The sequence below is a fragment of the Oryx dammah genome, unplaced genomic scaffold (assembly GCF_014754425.2).
Source record: "Oryx dammah isolate SB20612 unplaced genomic scaffold, SCBI_Odam_1.1 HiC_scaffold_2, whole genome shotgun sequence".
NCBI classification, from domain to species: domain Eukaryota; kingdom Metazoa; phylum Chordata; class Mammalia; order Artiodactyla; family Bovidae; genus Oryx; species Oryx dammah.
Genome location: NW_024070186.1, coordinates 159590400 through 159599973, shown reverse-complemented (window position 1 = coordinate 159599973; position 9574 = coordinate 159590400).

Sequence of the window (9574 nt, the reverse complement as noted above, 5' to 3'; positions counted from 1 at the left end):
CACACAAGCGGACGTGTGCGTGACAAGTCCACGAGATGCCGGCCCTCTGCCCCTAGCTGAGCCTGGGTCGGCACGCATGGGCCTGAGCCTCCCTTCCACGAGGGATGGTGACACACAGGGATGGCTGACACGCTCTCAGCCCAGTTTACGCTGTCTCTCGAAGGCTCACCGGGGGCCCATCCGCTGCACGAGGCACCCCCCGCCCCGGCTTCACCTCCCTCTCCTGCTCTGCTCCATCAGCACTGACTCTAACTTTAGGGACAGAATGGGAGGAGGGGAGCTGCTTAAGCTGCAGTGAGGGGCAGAGGCACAAGCAGGTTGTCCCCTCGTGGATGAGCCTGGAGCTGGGGCCCGGGGAGGGGGCTTGTGGAGAGCTGAGTCCTGGAGGCCAGGATTGGCAGGCCTGAGACATGCCAGGCATGGGGGGTCTAGACCCCAGCTCCCCCTCCTCCTGTGGACCCCCACTGGGCTGGAGGGGGACAGCGGTGACTCAGGGTCCCTGGGCCTTAGTCCTGAAGCCTCCACTCTCTGTCTGCTGGCCTGCCCCCTGCCCAGCCAGCCACCCCTGGCATCTCAAGCTGAGGAGTCCAGAGTCCAGCCGGCTACACTAGGCAGCCTGGCAGGGTGGGGCGTGGAGCAGGGCTACAGTGAGGAGTGGGCCACGGTGCGGAGGGCTTCTCCCAGGTCCTCCTCACACAACCTGCCTCCGACTCCCCCACACAACCTGCACCCTTCCTGCTCACTCTGCCCACACACGAGGGCCGGCACCCCTGGGGCACGCGCACATGAGTGTGCACCTGATGTGACCAGGCAGGTGACACCCACCTCCCCCCCACAGACCCCCCTGTGAACACGATTCCCTCAGCCAGGCTCCCCGGCCCAGCACCCCACAGGCCCACTCCAGCCCCGCCGGGGGGCAGATGTCCGTGACCTGGAGTCCTGGAGGCTGGGAGGGCTCAGGGTTGGCCCCTGGCCCCAACCACTCCCGAGAGCCCAGGGCAGCTATGGCAGTCTACTCTCCTGCCAGGCCACCTGCTCGGCCCATGGCAGCAGGCACCAGCTCCCTGGCCCGCTCATGGAGGGCAGCTAAGTGAGCTGTGATCAGCAGCCTGGGTGCTGGGTTCAGATTCAGACCAGGTTCACATACCAGCTCCTTCTGGCTGGGGAGCTTGAGCAGAAATCCCACTTCCCTGTGTCTGTTCACTCTCCTCTAAAACAAGGGAGCTACTTCTTACCGCATTTTACAGATGGGGAAACAGAGGCAGAGAGGTGAAGGGACTGGGCCCAGATCATACAGCCAAGCTTGGGGGCTGGGGTTTGAAGGCAGGCAGCCCACAGGCCTCCACTCTCTGCTCACCCACACACGCCTGGGCGGGCAGCAGACCCTCTTACCCCAGTCATCACATTGCTGTCAGCCCACCTCGTGCCAGTTTGGGCCCAAGGCCTCTGCTGGCCCGGGAGAGCTGAGGGCCCCCTGCACAGATCCAGACACAAGGCCCACCCTGCTGGGCGCCAGGGAAGCTTGGCCCAGGAGGAGGCGGGCAGGGAGACCAGGAGAGGCCCTGTGGGAGGTATGGGCTAGGTGCCCGCTTGGCCACTGCCAGAGGGAAAGCCAGGGCCCGCCACCACTGCCAGGCTGCCTGGGTGCTGGCGTGTGCCTGCAGAAAACGCCAAACAGTCTGGGGCCTGGGGCCAACCAACTGCGCTCGGGACCAGGGCCTGGCCCAGCTGGGAACCCTGGCCCCGGCAATACCACTACCACCCCTGCCCCCAGCACAGCTCAGCCAGGCCCCAGAGCTCAGCCCCACCCTGGGAAGGGCAGCCTGAGAGCACGTGGACCACTCAGGAGTCATGAGAGCCCCTGGCAGAGCCAGGGTCTGGGTTCCCCTTTGCTCCCAGAAGTGGGGGACACACACGGCCCAGCCTCTGAATAGAGGAGGAGCAGCTTTGAGGGGCCAGAGCTGGGAGCCCAGGGCAGGGTGACAGCTGGGGTGTAGGAAGTGTGTCGCCTAAAATGGCATGGCCTGGGTCAAGAGGTTCCCACCAGCTGCTCGAAGCAGCACAGCCTGCCTGGTGGGAACCTGGGGGAGGCCAGTTAAAGGAGAGGCCAGGAGCCTGCGGGTCAGACATCTGAACACAGCTGTGCTAAAAGCCCCTCAGGTCACCCGGTGGGAGCTCTTTAGCCCAGATCCCTGCCTCTGCCGCCTCTGGGACTTCTCTGTCAGCCCCAGACGCTCGCACTATGCAAAGCTGACTTCTATTAACTCCTCCTCACACCTGTCGGATTATTAAAAAAAAAAAAAATCTTATGCCAGGGATAAGATTCTTATTCCCTGGTGATCCAGTGGTTAAGTTCTTTCACTGCTTTGGGACTGGTTTCAATACCTGGTCAGGAAACCAAGATCCCATAAGCCAGGCAGCACAGCTGTCCAAAAGACAAACAAGTAAACAAAGCCATAGGCCAGGGTGAAGTATAGTGTATATACAGAAGCGTGCACAAGACAGAAATGAGCAATATGACACGAACCTGCAAAGCACCTACGCGGCTGGCACAGAGGTCAAGCTGAGGTCAAGAAATAGAACACAGCAGACTCCCCAGGAGTGCTCATCACAGTCTCCTCTTGCTGTTAGGGTAGCCATGTTTGCACCTGTGGTCGTCTTTTCCTTGCCTTTCTAAAGCCACGTTAATCCAATTTTGTGGCCCCTTCCTGGGTGAGTGGTGAATGCGGCTTCTGGGATCTCAGCGGGTCAGAGGTGCTGTTTCCGAGACAGGTCACAAGGGGGCGCGCGGTTCAAGCCGGCTCTTGCCTGGACTTGCCAGGAGCCACGCCTGGGCGGGGCTTGGGGGGCTTCCTCCTAGACAGAGCCCCGGCTAAGGGCTTTGGTCTCAAACCTTGAGACCCCCAGGTGGGAGCAGAGGTCCTGGGTCCAGCTCTCCTCCTGGGTCCTCCTTCTGAGCCAGGCAGCTGCTTTGAAAACTACAAAATACCGTGGTGGCACTAGTGGTAAAGAGCCCCCTGCCAACCCAGGAGACGTGGGTCAGGGAAGATCCCCTGGAGGAGGGCATGTCAACCCATTCTAGTATTCTTGCCTGGAGAATCCCATGGACAGAGGAGCCTGGTGGGTTTCGGTCCATGGGATCGCAGAGTTGGACACAACTAAAGTGACTTAGCACGCAGACACATGAGGGAGTGTTAACTGTTATCATTAAAGAGTGAGTTAAGTTCCTATTGTGTGCTTGACTGTCCATTTCTCACACGCATTTTCTCTTTTAGTGCTCATACACCCCACGGAAGTAGGAACTATGATTTTTTTCCCCTAAAATGGGGAAAATACGGAAATATGGAAACAGGCCCAGAGACATGAAGCAACTTACCCACAATTGCACAGCTTCTGTGGGGGGCAGAGCCCTAAATTCCCTGACTCCATGGCCTGTGCTATTGTACTTAACCTTATATTCTAGCCCTTCCACACTTCCACGGAAAGCACGTTTTGAACTTAAAAAAAGTATGTTTAAGTCATTGTGAACTAGACTTTTCAGAATGAGGAAAAGGAACCGAGTCCAGGACTCCCAGAGGTGGGGCTGGCAGAAGGGATGGCAGCTGGAGAGGGAGGGGCCTGCCAGCTCCCTAGGTCTCCTGGGGACACGCCTGGGCTCTTGAGCAGGGACTCAGCCTGAGGGACAGGGGCTGTGACTGCCAGATATGCTAATGCAAAGGAAGGGCACAGGGAGGGGAGCTGCAGCTGGCTGAGGCTCTGGGTCTTGGGCCCAACCCAGGATGCCAGGCCTCCAGTCCCAGTCTATGGCTTGGAGAGTGTTCCCTGAATGTGGACACACCACAGCAATCAGGCAGCCCTGCAGTCAATGACCTTTCAGAGACGTGGGGACTTGATCCACAAATGAACTAAATAAGGTGGGAAATGATATCTGACTGAAGAAGGAAACAGAACAGGCTCTATCTTGAAAGCAAGACTCCATATTGGGCCGGACTGTGGACTTTGAGCTATATGCCCAATATCTATGAAAATGACATACCAACTGGAAAACCAGGCCCCCGGAAGGAAGAGACACAGGGCTCTCCATCGCTTAAAAGAATACCCTAATTATCTGTGTAACTGAATAGAATCATACATTTTATTATGCTTACTGGAGTATGACCACAGGCCTACTGATAATTGTCCGCTGTTAACTATGTAGGCTTAAGGCATATGATCACGGGTTAACTTTGATTATATCTTTCTTTTTCCTTTGTTCAGACTAGTTTCAGGGAACCTTATACACTTAGGGTATATAAGGTTTTCACAAAACTGATCGGGGTCCTTGGCTAAGAGGAGACTCTGCCTTGGGCCCGCTGGTGTAATAAACTGCACTCCACTATCTGCATTGTCCTTCTGAATGAGTTTGTTCCCCAGAATGTGTGGCTACAACATTTGGTGCATTGGCCAGGAGTTTGTTCCCCAGAATGTGTGGCTACAACATTTGGTGCATTGGCCAGGAAACTCCTCACTTTGAGGAGACAAGTCCCATCTGGGACTACTCTGAGGCCTTACAGCTTGAATCTTCTAGGGGGGGAAGGTGCCTTGTCCTTCAGGAAGGATTCTGCTTCTCAACACCCAGACCTTTCATGTTAGCAAGTAGTGGATGGCAGCAGGGGAACTGAGCGCTCAGGTGAGGAGGAACCTACCCAGCAGGGTAGAAGAGGGGGCCTGATCACCCCCCTGGGAGGGACTGGAAGGGGCACAGACCACAGGAGCCTGGAATAGGCAGGTGGCAGCGATTGCTTGGTACACAGGTCAACAAGCGTGTTAGGGCTTAGGAAGGAAATTTGTGAAGGTCATTCGGAGGTGTGTCCACACCATCTTGGGGAAAATTATTACCAAGCAATCACCAGGGGATTTTTAGGAGAAGAAACTTGATCCTTGTGTGCTTGTATTCTACCCTCCCCTAGGAGGTATCCCGTCTGCTGTGAAATTCTTGACCCCCTCAAAATTGTCAGGCTAGAGGGAGGGGGATACATAAGTGAGTATGAATTCACTTTTCCAGAGTGGGATATTGAACTCATCTGTGTTTTCATCCACACCTGATTAAGCCCACCAAGGCAGAACAGACATTAAGGGAGAAACAGTCTTGGACCACGTGGTGTTCTGGTTCGGCCGTGCTGGCTGGCAGGTGAAGACACGCCGATCCCCCTTCTCGCTCTGGGCTCTGGCAGGATTTGGACAAGGATGACCTGCCCTTCCCCCATACTGGATGATGATGTGCCCACCGCCCAGTGCTCCACCAGGACCCGAGGCCACCTTAATGCCCGATCCAGGGCCAGGTGAAGTTCCTGCAGCAGCCACTGCTCCTCCGCCAGCTCTCCTGGAGGTCATAGAGCCACCACCTCAGCAGGCTCCGATCCCGATAGCAGAAGCCTCTGGCCAGCACTTCCAGGATCCGGCTCCAGCTGAACCGCCCAAACTATACCCGCCTCTCCCGGTGAGTACTGACAGGAAGGCAAAAGGAGACACCAGAATCAAACAGAGGCTGTGCTCCACTAAGGAGCCAGAGGAAAGGGCCCCACTACAAACGCCCCTCAGAGAGTTACAGCAGCCTCCGGTTCAGGGGATAGACGGCCACTACCATCAGCCCCCCGTGGCCTATTATTACCAGTTTAGGCTAATGGAGACTATTTTTCGAACCGACTGCCCTACATGGGATGACATAATCCAACTTCTAGTTTCTCTCTTCATCACTGAGGACAGACACAGGATCGTAACTGAGGCCAGAAAATGGTTAACAGAAATGGCACCTGAGGGTACTGCAAACCCGCAGCGGTGGGCAGAACTAGCCACCCCGATGAGAGGCCCAGTTGAGACTGTAACACAGAGGAAGGGAGGGGCCACCTGGAGAGATATCGGGCGGCTATTTTACAAGGCCTTAAGGCAGGGCCCCAAAACCTATGAGTATAGCAAAACCCTCTGAAGTGATTCAAAGAGGGAAAGAATCACCCTCAGAGTTCTACGAAAGACTGTGTGAGGCCTGTATACCTTATATGCCAATAGATCCAGAGGCTACTGGGTCTCAGATGGTGATAAATGTAGCCTTTGTGTCTCAAGCCTACCCCAAAAATGTCAGATGGGGGGACACCAAGTGACTCATGAATTTTTATATGTCCCTGAATGCCCAGTACCTTTGTTGGGAAGAGACTTGCTGTTTAAATTGAGGGCACAAGTGACTTTCCCCCCACAAAAGATCCACTCTTCGAGTGGGCTCAACCACCTATTTACTCTTCCTCTCGGTAACCCCTCAAGATGAATGGAGGTTGCATGATCTCCTGGAAGGGAAACCGGATGGGCTAAACAGTGGAGAGAGAGAACTCAACATATTCCCTGAGGTCTGGGCAAAAGACAACTACCCCCCACCCCCACCCCCCTGCCAGGCTTGCAAAACAAGTCCTGGTGGTAACAGAACTCAAATCCAGTACAATTACGTCAGCACCTGCCTTGGGCCTGCCAGACTTTGCTAAGCTGTTTACTCTTTACATGACTGAAAAGGACAAGGTGGCTATGGGAGTGTTGTCCTAGACTGTGGGGACATGGGACAGACCTGTGGCTTATCTCCTGTTGCCACTGGGTGGCTGGGATGCTTACAGGCAGTTGCTGTGGTTGCCTTACTGGTCCGGGAGGCAACCAAGCTTACTTTGAGCCAAAATTTGATCATAAAAGTCCCGCATGAGGTCAACACTCTCCTTTGAGAGGACCCCCATAAATGGCTGTCGACACCCTGGATTACTCAATACCACGGACTGTTATGTGAGGACCCCCATGTTACTATTGAGCCTTGTCAGGCCCTGAATCTGGCCACTCTCCTTCCTCTGGGAGAAGGTGGGCCCTCACATGATTGCAAAGAAATCCTAGAAGAAGTTTATGCCAGCAGACCTGACTTGAGAGAGCAGCCAATCCTGGACCCAGATTGGGGCCTGTACACCAATGGCACCAGCCTGGTGAAACAAGGACAACGACTGTCGGGATATGCAGTAGACATGGAAGAAACCATTGTTGAGGCTAGCTCTCTGCCATCACACTGGTCTGCTCAACGGGTCAAACTGTATGCTCTAATCCGGGCCTTCCAGCTGTCAAAAGGTAAGAAGACAAACATTTACACAGGCTCCAGGTATGCTTTTGCTACTTTACATGTACGTGGGGCTTTATATAGAGAGAAAGGGGTCTTTTGACAGCCAACAGGAAGGACATTAAACAATAAAGAAGAAATTCTGACCGTATTGGATGCTGTCTGGGAACCAGAAAGCATTGCAGTCATACACTGCCAAAGACATCAGTCAGAGGATACCCCTCAGGCTCAGGGAAACAGACTGGCAGATAAGACTGCTAAACAAGCAGCCGAGGGCTTGGGGGTGACAAATGAAGCCCCTATTAAAGCTCTCATATTGGCAGAGCTGCCTGAGCTAATGCTGGAGTACACTGAAGCCTAAAACCAACTAGCCAAAGCGGAAGGGGGCCATCAAGACTGAAAAAGAGATTGTGGGAATTGCCAAGTGGCAAATTATTGGTACCAGAGGAGCTGGCACCCACTCTGGTAAGGCAAACACACCAAGCATCCCATCTAGGCCATGATAAACTGGAAGAGCTAATTCAAAAATATTTCTTGGTTCCCTGCCTCTATTCCCTATGCAGGACAGAATCTCAGAACTGCACTGCTTGCTCATAGGTTAATGCTGCCTCTCAGCACAGACAAAAACCTCCAGGGATTCAGCTGAAAGGCACGCTGCCCTTGAACACCCTGCAAGTGGACTTCACTGAAATGAAACCTCACCGATACTACTGTGTTACCTGCTGGTATGTACCTGCTGGTACGTTCTCTGAATGGGTAGAAGCTTTTCCTACCCAGACTGAAAGAGCGTCAGAAGTAGCCTGGTGCCTACTTAGGAAAATAGTTCCCAGGTTTGGATTTCCTACCAGCATTGGACCAGACAATGGCCCGGCTTTTGTAGCTGATTTAGTACAACAAGAAAACAAAACTTTAAACATCAAATGGAAACTGCACACTGCATATAGGCCCCAGAGTTCTGGGATGGTGGAACGAACCAACCGGACACTTAAAGAGACACTCTCCAAGTGGATCAGAGAGACTGACTGCTCCTGGGTAGACTTGCTCCCGACGGCTCTGCTCAAACTCAGGATGACCCCACGGTCCCAAGGCTATTCTCCATATGATGTGTATGGGAGGCCCCTCCCATAATAAAACAGGTGTCAACAAATTTGCCTCAGGTAAGGCGGGGGATAGGATTTCCCAGCAGATGGAACTGGATAAGGTAATAAATCAGGTAACTAAGTTTGTACAAGAAAGGATGCTGTTCCCCTTTGGGGAACAGATTCATGAGTTTACGCTTGGTGACCAAGTATGGGTCAAAGATTGGAAACATGATTTACTAGCTCCTCAGTGGAAGGGCCCTTATACTGTTATTCTAACTACCCCTACTGCAGTTACAGTTATAGGTATTGCCCCTTGGATCCATCATATGAGGGTGAAAAGAGCATATCACGCAGACCCAGAAAACGCTGAGTGGAGTGTGCAGAGGGACTCCACTGACCCTTGAGAGATCATCCTTAAGAAAAAAAAGGAGATCCCAGATGAGCCGCTTCAGGATGAAGCCGCATAATCAACTCCTGCTGCTTGGTCTCATCAACATATACATTCCTACGTGGACTTCCACAATACCTCCAACTGTTCGATATGTGGGGCTATGCCTCTGTCTGTGATGGATGGACTTCCCTGGTGGATGTCACTGCTCCACCAAGGAGATTTTAAACCATTCTGCTCTTTTCTGGGACAACAAAAAGAGACTTACCTTTCTCTTGTCAATCATAATCTCTCCCTGCTCTCTAGGTGTAAGCCAGACCTACAGTCAATAGACTCGGGTCATGGGCTTACATATTATGTAAACACCAGTTTCATAAAAGTAACAGAAGTGGTAATTCAAATTAGAATGGCTTTGGACATGCTCACAGCTGCTCAAGGAGGGACCTGTGCTATAATTAAGGTTGTGTATATAATCCTGATTTATCTGGCAATGTATCAGCTGCTTTAGATGAAAAAACAAAAAAAGAAACCCAGGTAAAAGCAATGTCAAATGAAAACATTCCTTTCTGGAGTTCAGTACTATCTTGGGTGAAGGGTGATTGGTGGAAAACTATATTTACTATTGTTATAGTTGCCTTGATAGTTCTACTTTGTGGACCCTGCATTTTACAATGTATTATGAACTTTGTAACCCAAAGGTTGGTGTTGTTCTCCCAGCTTGGCAGTCAGAGAGCCAGGGTGCAATATACCCTTATGAATGATGCTCATACTAAGAGTTGAGAGCATCAAGGGGGGGAATGAAGGAGGAAACAGAACAGGCTCTATCTTGAAAGCAGGACTATCTTGGGCCAGACTGTGGACTTTGAGCTATATGCCCAACATCTATGGAACTGACATACCAACTGGAAAACCAGGCCCCCGGAAGGAAGAGACACAGGGCTCTCCATCGCTTAAAAGAATACCCTAATTATCTGTGTAACCGAATAGAAT